The sequence below is a fragment of the Equus caballus genome, chromosome 27 (assembly GCF_041296265.1).
Source record: "Equus caballus isolate H_3958 breed thoroughbred chromosome 27, TB-T2T, whole genome shotgun sequence".
NCBI classification, from domain to species: Eukaryota; Metazoa; Chordata; class Mammalia; order Perissodactyla; family Equidae; genus Equus; species Equus caballus.
The window spans coordinates 46,548,795-46,562,277 of NC_091710.1; the positions used below are offsets into that span (position 1 = coordinate 46,548,795).

The 13,483-nt window shown below is 38.5% G+C and overlaps 1 protein-coding gene across 1 annotated transcript in view; it reads right to left on the bottom strand.

The window, feature by feature from the left end:
• The window catches only part of TENM3 (teneurin transmembrane protein 3), a 2,419,468-nt gene that overhangs the window by 1,999,950 nt on the left and 406,035 nt on the right, over positions 1–13,483 (bottom strand). The window contains exon 3 of the mRNA XM_070253219.1: positions 4,713–4,749. The gene's annotated coding sequence lies outside the window, so the exon portion shown is untranslated. The remainder of the gene's footprint in view (positions 1–4,712; positions 4,750–13,483) is intronic.

The following is a 13,483-nucleotide window of genomic DNA, read 5'->3' on the forward strand; positions in this document are numbered from 1 at the left end:
CTGGAACATCAGTGGTAGCTATCTCAAAGGGTGGTGCGATTATGGCGAAGTTTTTTTGCTTTAAGTTACCGTAATCCACTAGCTGCAATTAGTATGATTTCTACAAGGAGCATTTCACTGTGGAAAGAGAAGTTTACCATGTTAATTTTATTATATAATTCAGGTTTCAATATTTATACTTATTTTCAATATGAAGGTTTTATACTGGTTATATTTGTTTAGATGAAGAAAATCAGTCCTTGGGAATTCTGAGAGAAATGTGGCACCTTCACTCTCCCGAATCAGTCTCTGAAGTTGAGCGAGACAAACTTGCACTTACTTCAAGGTAAATGTATAAAAGCAAATGACGATATGTAAGAAAAAGGAATGATTGTGGAGTTTTTTCTACATAGAATGAAACTCACTGAAAAAAGATTTTTTGGAGTGCTTTAAATATTTACTTGAAACAGCAATATAAACTTAGGTCTCATAAATTTGCTAATGATCAAATTGCCCATGAAAATATGTCCAAAGTTGGAAGGTATAAAGAAGCATAGAGCTTGATTCAGAAACGAAAGGCAAATACCATCACTCAGGAGAACTTGGTACCATGTTTCTCAGATATCTTCGTGGTAACTGAAAATGACTAGGAGTAATGATGAAGAAATAAAAAGGAGATGCACCTCTGCATATGGTGGGGAATCCAAGAGTCCATGATGGAGGTTTTAAAGCATGTGTGCAAGAAAGAACATTCTAGATGTAAAGAAATGAACATTCTGGGGGCCAGCCCCATGATGTAGTGGTTACATTTGTGCGCTCCACTTCAGCAGCCCAGGATTTGCGGGTTTGGATACTGGGCACGGACCTAGCACCGCTCATCAAGTCATGTTGTGGGAGTGTCTCACATAAAATAGAGAAAGATTGGCACAGCTGTTAGCTCAGGGCCAATCTTCCCCACCAAAAAGGAAAAAAAGAAAAAGAAAGAAGTGATCTTTCTGGATTTTTCCATCTTCTAGTGAAAAAATGCAATTTATTCAGAAAGGAGAACTTTAGATTTGAGTGCATCTCATACGGTGGACATCTTCATAATAAATAGACACTCCTGACCAACTTCTACCCTATAATCCCAGATACACTCATTGCACCAACAGTTAGTTCAAGAATGACCCTACTCTCATGATCATTTAACCTCACTCCCTGAATTTGTCAAAATTAATATAGAATGACTGTTAAAGACAATCAAGAAGCCAACAAAAAACAAAACCAAAACATCCAATTTATCTAATTGGGGAAAATTTTTTTTATGATCGGTATAACTGGTAAGTTTTGACTCAAGAAGAGTGAAGCAAACCATTGGACCTTTGATCTCACATAGAAGAAAGGACTGAGACGAAGGAAGGTATTTTCTGCAAGCCCTAGAACCCGGTAGTCACTTTTCAGCAACCATAGAAAATAAATCAACATAAAACTTTGAGATAAAATCAACAAATATCAAAAATTTCCAACTTTTTATTACCTAAGCACTTGGAATGACATTTTAAAGGTCAACTAAAATTTTCTCAGGGGAATCCACTGTCTCTTTTTTTTCCAGAATTAGTTAGCTGTGCCCACCAAAATGTCGCATCCAGGGTCTTCTACTATGTTCTCAAGAACTGTAGCAATGTCATATATGCATTCCATTATTCAAGCAGAGAATTCTATTTAAAAATGAATATCTCATTTATCACTTGTAAACTACTTTCATTTTTGGCTTTTTGCTATAAAAAAATTGAAATCAAACTCCTGTCAACACCGAGTTTATCCTGGCAAGTAGCCTGGTGAGAGTCTGGCTCATTGAAGAGCTGACTCACATTCCCACCCACAGCACATTTTGCTTGGTTTTCTTCTTTCTCCTATTTCCATATGTATGAATAAATCCATAGAAGGAAAATAGCATAGAAATTGCTTTTATGCGATGGAATAATATCTGCATACGAACTGGATTGGGTGTCAGAATCCCTGGGATTAACCCATCTTTGCTTTCCCGACTTTGGCCAAGTCACCTCTGTCTCAGTTTTCTGATCAGAAATACAAATATTATAATACCTTCCAACCTTAACAGAATTATTTGGCTAAGGTGTATGACAATTTGTGACAATGAAAACACGATTAAAAATGTAAATTATTCTTAAAGTTTTGAAAGAAACTAACAAAATATAAAGGCTTGGACAACAGCAGAGAAGAGATTTAAAATATATTTAGGAGAAAATGTGTTTAAATTTTACAGAAGAAGCCTAGATATCCATCTATGTCTGTTTAAGGTTGTTTATAGGCAGTGAGAGAGAGGTGGACGAGAGAAAGAGAATATGAATGAGAAGTCCTGTACGTATGTAGGTGTTTATAGTAAGTACAGACAGGAAGCAACACTACTTTTTACAGTTTATGGGGATGCCTGGGAAACAGTTCTGGCCTCAAATTATTCCCCATGCCACAGAGATCATCATGGCCCCTTGCATTTAGGTTCAGCCATAACAAAAGCTCGTTGAAATGTAAATATTAACTAAGAAGGCGATTGAATCATTTTCAGCTATTTAAGTATCCAATTCCCCAGCAGTGTTTTTAGAGAAAACATTGCAAAAAGGAGGTACTTTCCTAGATAAAGGAATAAAAGAAGCAAGAACAGGGTCCTGATTCCAAGCTTCAGTATATAGTAAAGAGGAGTGGTTCTATGCACAGCAAATAGCCTAAGTAGAGACAGTGAAGGAAGGGCAAGAAAGGAAAGAGGTATTTAGATACAGAAAGAGCTACTAAAATGAGAGTTGTGTTCATAAATACCCGTAGGGCGATCCCCTGGGTGGACACATGGACAGGGACAGAATGTAAAATCTTTACATAGAGTTTAGCAAGATACTATGCCTTTATTTCAAAAATGTCAATACCCTGCCAATTCAGTGTACCCAAGAGGAAGTCTACATACACAAAAGAAACAAACAGACCAAACAAGCACACCATGAAATTACAGTTTTATCAGATAGAGCAGTAAGGAGTTTGTCTGAGGCTGTGTGCACGTAACAATAGATTTACTCTAAGGAGAAAGAGGGAACTGACAAATCACTTGCAGCCTCATTACAGCAGTCTTGCATCATAGGGAGTATTATATCCAGTTTGAAGAATGATGAAAATATCTCAGAGAAGTTAAGTAGCTTGCCTGGGGTCACACAGCTAGTAAGGGCTGGTGCTAGGTTTACAAGTCAATTTTAGTTTACCCCAAAGCCTTTGTTCTTTTCCCCAGAGCATTCGTATGGAGGAGGGAAAAAGTCAGGAAATGTTGAAAATTTTAATTCTCTTGATTTTTTTGTGCAATGTAGTCTGAACACTATGATAACATATATCATAAGTTTATGTAGTTAAGATTAAACTTAGAAAAAGAAGTTCGCTGTAACTTTATCATAACTAATGTCCACTATGACATGGAAAAATTTGTAAATTGTGCTTTTGAAAATACTTCTTGGTCACTTATTTAAGTTTTATGGGCTCCTACCATAACAGTGCATGGCTTTTAAAAGTCACTTTTTGTTTCTTTCCAAAATGCAGTTTTCTGTTAACTAAATAACTTGACATCATGGTTAGCATGCATGTTGTAAATCAGGCTAATATGCCGACATCCTCTTATCACACAAACACAGACCTTATAAAGGAACAACTATTAGGCAGAGAAAAGAGTTATCATCTATGAATTTACTGATCTTCACAACATAACTACACATAGAGCCACTCTGTTATTACAACCCACAGCAGGGTTCAAATGCCCTAAAGACAATGAGTTTCTCTTGCTAGAGCATCTGCAAGTATGAAAGTAAAACAGTGATGGTAGGTAGTCTGCCAACAAATATAAACAAGTGAGGATCAGAACCAAGAGCAGGAGTAGACATCAATGTTTGCCATAGAAAATGTTGAAGGGCATCTTCTGAAGACATAGCCCATGACTCCAAGAAACATAGACTCTATGCCAGGTATGCAGTACATTATACCCCCTCACGTTTTCACTGTCTGACAATGCTTAGAGAAGGCAAGCGGAGAAACAAGCCCATGCGCTGATCATTTCTTGCTACACAATAAAATATAAAATAGACTGTACTTCAACATTTAGCTTACTTTTAAACCTCATAGGATTCTTGAAAATTTAATACTAGATTGATTCAGCAATAAAACTTAACTCAGGCTCAAACCTAATATCTTACTAAATTTTACAACCTCTATGGGCTCAAGTAAAGAATATATATAGTCTTATTGGCAAATAGTAACATGAAGATACAACCCTTTTTAACTTCCAAAATGACCAAGCCATTCTCTAATTCCAACCAACCAAATGACAAAGATCAGTAACAAAAACTGCAGCCATACCCCATGGGGGGCTGTAATTTCCATGAAAACTGTTGGAAACTACCTAGAAATAAAACAAATGTGACCAAACAGATCTGTGTTCTTTGTATTTTACTTCAACAGGTATTTCTTTTAAAATTGCCAGGTTAATTAATTATTCTTACTAAAATAGAGAACTGTTCCAGTCTGTCCTTTCTACGTAATGTTTGCAGCATGAACAATAATCTGGAGCTTAAGATAATTAATACTATATATCCTTGCCTTTAAACAACACTGCTGTCAGCCACTGGGCTTTTAAATTAATAGGCTCTTCAAAGCTATAAATCAGAAACCGTGATAATTCTATATAATATTTCTTAAAAGGCACTTACCCTTTGGAAGAAAAACACACCTCTGGCAGCAAATTGCCTGTTAAAATAAAACATATCATTTGTTGGTATCCAGTAAATAATATAAAGGATGATGCATTAGCACGATTACAGGGCAACTTTAAAAACTTTTTCTGATCTCATTTAGCTTCTTTTTTACTAAAAATTAAAATCACCTCCTTGGTTGTAATAATTAAATGCTTTTCTGTTCAATGCACGTGCACTGAAACCACAAAAGCTAATGAGTTTCATGTCTGAGTGCAAAAACAGAAATTACACGGCACATTATCCAGGTCATGGGTGTAGATTCCAGCATATTCCACTCACTGAGTATAATGAAAGCATATAAATGAATGCCTATACTAGAAGTTCTCAGGGTTAGGTGTCACAGAGAGTTTCATTTCTACCAAATAAAAATAAAATACCACCTGGTAGACGTTATTAATATGTGATCTACTCTTTTTAAGTATTACATTAGTTATTTGAGTTTCTTATAAACTTTTCACTGAACTGCATTAAAGTCTGAAAGATTTTTATTTACAATGCCTCACAAATATCGCTGAGATGAAATGAAGTCAAGTCATGTTTCCACACAATACACAGCAAAAATTGAACTTGAAAGAAACTGGTTTGAATCAATATAATTCCTAATCCTAATCAGAGGCAAGGGAGTGATACGTTGGGATACAGTAGGACAAACAGTAGCGGTAGAAGAAACTCTTTTAATCATACTTTCTTTCCCATAGGATCCGAATTTGTTTTCTCAGAAGGGAAGACTGAAAATATCAAGAATCATTTCCTCGGGAACTCTGTTTGCATAAGTAAGACTACACAGACACATTTTTTCTTTCCCAACTGTCTGGGTATGTCACAAATGCTGACATTCAGCTGCCTCAAGTTACAGAAAAAACAAATTTTAACTGAGTTTTATTGTATCCTCAAAACAAATTAGATCCAAAGGCTTGCAAAATTGGTACCATTTAGATACTGATTTGTAAACAGAAGTAACTCCTGTTGTAGATTCATCTGAGTTCACTTGAGTGTTAAATTGTCAGGACAGCAAAATCGCTTTTCGTGCTGGTCCTAGGTGGACTCTCTAATAAGATGTGGACAGAGGGAGGGATGCTCAGAGAAGGATGGAGGGCTGGCCTGGAAATGCTCCTAGCTCTTTGGGATAAGCGGTGCTCCCAGAAAGACTTTCTTTCTTTCCGGTGCCCTGCTCTCTCTTGCTGCTCTGGTCTGCCCTATGAAAACATCAGGCCCAATTTCCTCTCTGAAGGTGTCCTCCCAGCCATTAAGGGCAAAACTGATTAAGAGTAAAGGAAACAATTAATGTAAATATTCACCTGTCCACAGAGATGATTTCTAGATGTCTCTTTGCTTTGATATAAATAGAAACATTCAGGACAAAAAAATATTTTTCAAGTTTTAGTCCTCTTAATTCTGAAGGTAAACTGTTTACTTTCTGCCACAACCACTATAGCTAAATTCCCACACTGTCTGATGATGGCGGTCACTTTAGCTTGCTACCGGTCTCCACAATTCCATTACTATCCATACACCTGACCCAACCCTAATCCATTATCCACGCAGATGTCAGAGTATTCTTTTTAATAAGAAGTAGATAAAATCAGAATTCAGCCTTCCTTAAATATTGCAGTATTTTTCTTGTTATCGCTTTAGAGTGAATTTGAAAATCCTTGACCTGGCTCCCAAGGCTGGCTGTTCTGAACTCTGCTGACTTCTCTCGTCTAATTTCTCACAACACCTCCTCTCTCATCCTACGGCTGACATTGGACTTTTTTCGGTTCCTCAAATTAGCTCCCCCTCTTTCTAGTCTCATGGTCAAGACCTTAGTAAATGTGAAAGCTGAGAAAGCCCTTTCTATAGAGGTGAATTACATAGGTTATATAGTTATATAGGTTATATAGGTACTCTTGACCTAACTTATGAATCTCGAAACTTCCTTCCTTAAGAGTCTTCCCATGAATCCTAAACTGGATTCTTTTACAATCTAGTAATTATATTTTGTCGTTTTCCCCTTGCAAGCATTGCAGAGAGAAGTTTTGAGCTCTGCTTAGTTCCCCTATGGATGGAGAGAACATTACATTTATTGTGTAAACTGAGAGACTTTGAGACTGAAAGAAGGCATTAAGAAGGTGAGAAATTGACATTAGGGGAGCCATTTTAAAGCAGAGCCAGAGCAGCCATTCCAGAGGAAGAGGCCTTGCTCATCTTGTTCCTTGAACCTTGGACTGGGCCAAAATAGCAATTGTTTGACCAGCAATAGTTTGAGAAGTCAACAGGAGCACAGCATCCTGATCACAGGACTGATGACTGCGGACCTTCTGAAGGTAGGATCAATACCTAATCATGTGCAGCCAACGGCGGCTTAGCTTGTCAACACCACTGAACGCTTCTTGAAAACATCTCACCTCATCTTCCTCCTTTTCTCCCTAAAATCCCTGAGCCCCTCTCCTGTAATCAGGACCCTATTTCGGTTTCTCCCTGAATGGCAATTCTTTGATCCCAAATAAACGCTTTACCTCTTAAACTGGTGTTTTGTTTTGTTTTGTTTTGTTTTGCTGAGGAAGATTTTCCCTGAGCTAATATCCATTGCTAATCTTCCTCCTTTTGCTCAGAAAGATTCTCCCGGAGCTAATACCTGTGCCAGGTATGAGTCACATGGCTACTAATGAGTGGTGGTATTCTATGCCCAGGAATCAAACCCAGGCCACTGGAGGAGAGTGTGCTGAACTTAAGAACTAAGCCATGGAGTCAGTCCCATGGTTTCTGATTTTTATACATTGGCAGTAGACTAGATCCCAGTACCCTCTATATGATCCAGGACTAGTCTGAGCAAACCCAGGCGTATGATCAACCACCCTGTGGAGGAAAAGTTAGCATTTATGTGGATGCTAACAAGTTTAAGGCTGCCCAACTTTAACTGAAGGGATGACAAGCAAACAGTTGATAAGCTTTAAAAGCTGATGGTTGCTCACGTAACGTTACATAAAGTTAAAGTGTGAAATATCCTCAGTGTTCTTTTTCTATACTGAACAACTATAATAACAAAAAAAATCCCAAACATAATAAGGTAAAATCAAAACAGTATGCAATGAACTTATAAGGGTCTCCACAGCTGGACCACAGCCTAAATCATGGCCACTGATTAAATGCTCTCCGGGCTAATTTCTGGGCAAGCCAGGAGCTGCCGTTTCTCAGCTTCTTCATCAGCTTTTTTCTCTGCCACCAACACATTCACATTCATCAGCTTATTTCCAACCAAGGACTGCGGGAACTGACATTACTCTTCCACTCGAATGCACTGATGATGGTCTGAATATGAGGATAGCAGAAGAGAGGTAGACATTCTGACTTCTAAGAGCTTTCCATCCTCTTTGTAACTAGATCAACAGAAAGTCCTCTTTGAGAACATTTTAGTGTGAGGAAGAGTGGTAGACTTCCCTTCAGATGACCAGCTTTCAAATTAACTCAACACAGAGATGGGTAAGTAAAGAAGAAGTGAATACAGGGGCACTGGGGTCCTTGAAATGGGCCACCTTTCTTTTTACCTGTTTAGTACTCTGATTCAATTCATCTTCTTTGGTGAGCGTGTTGCACATGTGCTATTGGGTGAGCAAGGTGATTTATTTTTCCTTCTTTGGAGGTTAAAATGAAAGTGTGAATCTTGAGGAGTGACCGGGAGTTAATCAGACAGTGGCAAATGAACAGACAAAGGCCAAAGACATGGGGAAACCTGGCAGCCTAGAGTCTTACTAAGCAGGTCACTTCAGCTGAATTAGAGGAAGGCTTTGTAGAAAGACAGGAAATGATGCTGAAGGTGCAGGTGCTTACGCTGTGTTAAGATGTTTCCACTTTTTAAACTGAAGGGTATAGAAGATTTTAAAAGGAGGGTTGATAACATATTTTTGATTTCAGTAATCAGATTAGCAGTATCGTGGATGGTTACAATGGATGAAACAGTTAAGAGACATTTGCAATAATTCTAATCGGTGAAAAACTTGACTGAGACAAAGGCAAGTGAAGATGAAGAAAGGAAGAGATACTCAAGATCTTTAAGAGGTATAATTGATACATAGTTTTGACCATCTGAGAACAGAGGGTTACAGAATATCTTTCCAATGTTTGGCTTGAGTGACTAAAGCACCAATTAGCAAATTAGTGATCATAAGAGAAAGAAGAAGGATGGAGAATGAGAGAAGGGGAGGATGATGAATTTATTTTCAGATTTTTAAAGTTTCAGATTTTTGAGGTTCAGCAAGAGACTCAGCAGACTGGGCTCACTTTCATATACATTACTCTAATTTTATAATTGAGGAAATTAAAACTAAGAGATATATTTGCTATCTTAAGGTCATACAGCTACTACGCGCTAGAGGAAGGATTTTATTTCCACTTCCTTGACTCCAAATTCCCTTCCTGGTATAGAACTTGCCCTTTGATTTTGTAAATTCACGCCTAAATACCACAATTTCTTCATCTGTAATACAAGGCTGGTATCTATCCCTTTGATTATCTGAAAGAAATGTTGTGAAGTTAAGATTTAGTAAACAAAAGCGGAAATCTCTCAAGTGAAGATTTTAGTTCCCTTGGTGCAAGATTTTTTCGAAACCTAACTAATAACGGGCAACTACTTGTCAAAAAAAAATGTAAATGGTTGTGCAGCGCTGCCCTACCATTCCAAATTGATTCCACTTAATTAGGGGACGAAAAACCATGTCCACGTCTACGTTGGTGAGGACAGTGGATATGGAGCATGAAAAGAGACCAGATGGCTCTTAATGTTGAACTGGCTACCTAGCAAGACATTTACTTTGAATGTTTTTCATTTCTCTGTTTCAGGCTGGCCTTTAATATTCTCTCAATGTAGATTTTTATTTGCGCATTTCATGGCTGCTATGTGAATCTGCCACTCCTGAATATGTTGAATCTTAAACGTTTTGTGAAAATTAGTACGGTTCTTTATGGTTATAAATAACAAATGTATTCTTTTTTGATAGAAAGGACAATTAAAGGGCTTTTTAAATCTTTTTATTCTTAAACTTTGTTCATATTGATTTATTTGGATTGTTAATCATCACCAAACATAAAAGATTATCTCAAATAAGAGCATGTCATGTAATGTCTATTTTGCTCTTTGCTGGAAATGGACCATTATGCTGCCAAGATATGTTGTTAGAGTAATTTATTTTCCTGGTTTTCACCCTCCCTGCCTCTACTATGCAGAGATATGCTAGTGTATTCATCTAAAGTCTTGCATTTTCATAGAGGATAAAAAAAAGAATTTGCCATGCATATCATAAAGCAGAAATATTATTTATCACTGAAGTTAGTGAAGGGTTGAGCCATGCTTAATTGTGTAATATATACAGCAGTAAATCCGCTTGTGGAATTTTAAAAAGTTGCATGCAGATAGAAAGGATTTGTTACTTTAAAGGTATAAAGCCCTGTAAAAAGTCAATTACATAGTATTTATCAAAAGTGAATGGATAGAGATTAAAGTTATTGACTTGGGAGCCATACGGCCTGGGTTCAAAGGGCACGTCAACACTTGTTACAGTGTGACCTTGGACAAGTTACTTCTCTCTCTCTGCCACTATTTCTTTAAATGTTAAAGGAGGAAAAAAATAATCACTATCTCATAGAATTATTGTGAAGATTAAATGACTTAGTGTATACAAAGCTTTTAGAATATGGCTTAGCACATAATTAGCCCTCAATTTATGTTAGTTCTTATGATGATTTGAGTGAATCTATTATTCTACTCTTTGGTATAGTCATTACCAAATGATATTATTATAAAGCTTAGGCTTTGCTAAATATGAAATATCATAATGCCTCAATTATCCTGAACTCAGCAGAAAATCAGAAAAAATATGAATAGCAAATAGATATTATGAATTCTATGCACCAAATCTTAAGCATGTTGGCCATACAGAAAAGTCTCAGCTTTTTTTCAGGTCTGGCAATGTGCTACAAGTGATAAAAAGATAAACAAGAATCTTTACCCTTAAGCATCATGTAATCTGGTTGGACAGTAAATATGAATAAATATTATAAGTATTAGGTAATATGGGATTATTTCTACAAGGAGTTTACAAGAGCAGAGAGATGGTGAAGTCATGTTATTTTTAGCAGAAATGCAAACTTCTGGAAAGAATTTCCATGCTGTATCATTTTATGTGGACCCCGTCTGCTCTTTGACAGTCTTTTACTCTAGAATTATGAGCTCTTGTCTCTCCACTAGGCTTCAGTATCAGTCTTTCTAATGGTGAACGCCTCATTTCTAATTATTTGTATTGCTGAAAATCCAACCATTAATGTAAACAAAATTTACTGAGTACCAACTAAGGTGAAGCACAGGAAGATACCCTCGTGCAGCCTTAATTTGAGTGACTCGAGCCTAAGAAAATGAACAGAACAGTCCTAGATACTGTGAAGAAAGTAAAACAGTGTGACATACGGTGCCAGTGGGCGGGAAAGGCCACTTTGTTTGGCCATGAAAGTACACTCAAGATGTGACACTTGATCTGCTACAGGAAAGAATGACAAGCAGCAGTCAGTCTTAGGAGGGTCTGGTAACAGAGCCTTCCAGGGAGAAGGAAGTCCAAGAGGAAGGGCCTGAAGGGAGAAAGGAAATGATGTGATCTGCAAGGAGAAATCCTCTCCAAGTGAGAAGGCTTGTGAATAAGACCTGGGAGAGGGGAATTGGAACAGATTTTGATTTAAGGGCTATTTTCCAAGTTCTAAGGGACAGCATTGAGGTTTAGGAGGAGGAGCGACATAATCTAATTTATGTTTTTAAAAGAATTCTTTAGCTGCTGTGTGAGAGGATAGCAGGGGTCAAGCTGGAGAGTAGTTAAGAGGCTACTGCAGTGGACCAAGCAAGAGGTGGGGGGGGGGGGGGTGCATGGTAGCTACCACGGGATGGAGAGAAATGGATGATGCCAGAATAACATTTGCAGGTAGAGCTCACAGGATTTGCTGATGGATTGGATGTGAGACTGAGAGGATGACAGGAATTAAGTACAACTCCTAGGTTTCAGGGGAGGCAAAACAGATTATGCTGCCATTAACCAAGATGGGACTGAGAGAAGAAAAAGCATAATTGGAGAGGAAAATAAAGATTTATATTTTAACCATATCAAGTGTGACATTTAAATGGTAATGTTGCATACGTGAGTCTAGAACAGAGTAACTAACGTGTTTGGGCTACAGGGTTTTTCAATGTCAACGTTATTCACTTTTAGGCCCAGATATTTCTTTGTTGTGGGGGTTGTCCTGTGCATGTGTATGCACTGTAAGATGCTTCACAGAATCTCTTGCCTCTATCTACTGGATGACAGTATCTGCCCTGCTCAGTCATGACAAACAAAAATGTCTCCAGATACCGCCAAATTGCGCAGGGGGGCAAAGTTGCTCCAGGTTGAGCATTACTGAGCTGGAAATATACATTTAAATATGAAAATAAAGATTGAATTTGACACTAGAGATATGGATGATCTCATTACAGAAAGAAGAAAAACATAGTAAAGGGCTCACCCCAGGGGACTCCAAAATTAGAAACTGAGCAGAGGAAGAGGATCCGGTAAAGAAGACAATTAGCTAGGAATTCAACCTGAAGAGGATGGTGGGTGGGAATCCTGGAGAAGCTGTTGCCAGCAGGAGAGAGTGAGCATGTGTGAGCATACGATTCACTTTGATTAGGCAAACAAGGACAGAAAAGTAATCACTTCCAGATGTGTGTCTATAGAGAACTGCCCTATAAACGTCACAAGGCTGCCTCAGCGTGAAAATTTCTGTAACCTTAAGTTGTTGTAGCAGGACATTTTGCCTGCACAAGGATCTGACAATACAGGGGGGTTGAAGGGTTATCAGCCTTTCCTCAGTATAAGTAGCTGTGTCTGAGGCTTGGTACTCAAGGGGCTGGATGCAAGTGAGGTTCGGTGTTAACACTCCTCCCATGAGTTTGCACAAGGGGTGGGGGTGCCTCCGGGGTCCTGAGCTCCCACTTGCCCTCATCCTACCATTGAATTAGAACGCCATACAAACATGTTCGATGCCTGGACTGCTGCTGAGCAAGGCAAGATTCCAGAAAAGGGCAAGTATTCCCGAGAGGAAAGTTATCATGAGCGTGGAAGGAGTCTGGGCCAGCAAACTGGTCTCTAACCTAAGGACAAAGAGTCAGTGGGGAGTGCTACCCTGGACCCAGCACGTTTCTGATATTAGAAACTTTTTGTCTGCTGCTCTGATCCTCTGCTCATTTGGGAAGGAGTTACTACGTGTGTGTGAACTGGATGAGCCACATTTCCAAAAGGCTGAGTCTCAAGGTTTGGGAAGCGGCAGACGGGGTCTTGCTTCATCCCCTCTTCCCACAATGCTCTAAATTCAAACACAGCACAAGGACAGCGGGAGTTGGAAGATCTTGGAGACTGTGACTTGGTGGGTTGGGGGTACTTGCAACTCAGCCAGCAGCAACGACAGCAAGTTCAGTCCTCCAAGCCCCTCAGAGGTGGTGCTGATCCAGATTTTCAGCTCCCTTGTGACTAACCTAGCTTGTGATGCTTGAGATAATGGAGCCCAGATAAGGAGGTGGATGCGTGTGTGAGCTGGTTAGAGAGGTAAGAGAGTGTAGAGACGTAAGAGAGTATAGAGAGGTAAGAGAGAATAGAGGTTGAAGAATTCAGCCACAAAGCAGCTTATATACTTTTATATATTTTCTTACTCCTGTAGAGTTAAATGTGCTGGGT